The sequence below is a fragment of the Tigriopus californicus genome, chromosome 12 (genome assembly GCF_007210705.1).
Source record: "Tigriopus californicus strain San Diego chromosome 12, Tcal_SD_v2.1, whole genome shotgun sequence".
In the NCBI taxonomy this organism is placed as follows: domain Eukaryota; kingdom Metazoa; phylum Arthropoda; class Copepoda; order Harpacticoida; family Harpacticidae; genus Tigriopus; species Tigriopus californicus.
Window position 1 is genome coordinate 14,637,729 of NC_081451.1, and position 1,371 is coordinate 14,639,099.

At 41.6% G+C, this 1,371-nt stretch overlaps 1 long non-coding RNA gene across 1 annotated transcript; it reads left to right on the forward strand.

Moving 5' to 3' along the window:
- Positions 1-20: 20 nt before the first annotated feature.
- Positions 21-1,352, forward strand: LOC131891932 (uncharacterized). The gene is made up of 3 exons (XR_009374497.1): positions 21-661; positions 732-1,010; positions 1,091-1,352. It is a non-coding gene; the product is annotated as an uncharacterized LOC131891932 (long non-coding RNA).
- The last annotated feature ends 19 nt before the right edge of the window (positions 1,353-1,371 follow it).

The window sequence follows — 1,371 nt, forward strand, 5'->3', positions numbered from 1 at the left end:
CAACGAGATTGCTCGAGAGGCACTTTCTCGATTATGAAGGGGCCATTCCCAAGATTGAGAATTTTCTCGAGGAACAAACCCCCATTGAAGAGAAAATGGCCATCTGGGATTTTCATGGCAAATTCCAGCAGGGGCATGTTTGGCGTTGTCGAGAGCAATTGGAAATATTCTTGAACACTGGCTTGCGAGGGATGATTCGTCTGGCTTTTGACCTATTAAGGGATCAAGCCAGACTTCAAAAAGAATTGTGCCAAGTGTACCAAATTCCTCCTTTAAAGTGCTTTTTTCATCCGTTTTCTACGCCCAACATAACTCGAGCAGGTTTTGTTTTTGAGCTGGATGTTTGGCAAATTGAAAGACATTCAAAACTTTCTAAATTCAATTAGGTTACAATCATCGGCTCTACAAGTTGTTCCATTCACTAAATCCACGAGCATCCTCGTCCAAAATATATCCCATCTCAAGAAACGGCGTGGGAGGCAAGGTCAATACTTGTCTTTTAGAGCAAAGGGCGATCCAGTTCTTGTTGAAAAACATGGGTTCTCATGTGAATGAGGGAGTCTAACACTTTTGGTCGCCTTAGGGACCATTCACTTTTGGTCGCTTGACTCCCGATCTCCTCATCAAGGCAAAACCGCAAAACCTTGCTTTTTTCATTCATGTAAGTTTTGCAACCATTTGCAATGTTTGACATGACTGCAGTTGACCTGTACAATTGTTTTGAATTCCAGGGCTGTTTCATGAAAGGTCATGAACGAGAAAATTGCAAAATCTTTCCAAAGGACTTGTGTCAGTTAGAGAAAAATATTTTTGGGCTCGACTATGCAGAGTGGAGAGCATCTTGCCAAGCAAAGATGAACCTTGTTCCCACTGACATTGAGGTAACTGAGCTCTGGGAGTGCGAGCTTAAATTTAACCAAAGTTACCAACACTTTGTCCAATACGAGTTCAAGGAGAAACCATTGACAAGACTTCGCCCGGAAGACGCCCTTTCGGGAGGCATCAACAAGGTAAAAGCAATGGGGATATTCGAGAGGCCGGACTACCATTTAACATATAATATTTCTAATTGACCAAGTTGTATTTTCAGATTATTACCGAAAGCGAGGATATTCACATTGAAAACAATAGATTTCTTCACGGGAGCGAAAGGCTGATTGGATTGGTGTTTTGTAGGTTAGTGGCCCCACGTGAATCAAAACTGGCTTACATTCCCATTTGTATGATTGCCGGATGGTGGCTGTTGACTAGATCTTTATTGTTCGTTTGTGGAGGTATTTATAATAAGGGAAAATGTCTATGGCGAGTATGATGGTAAGAGCAGGAGTAGTGATAAATGTAAATTGATCTCGGTGACTAGAATATAACATC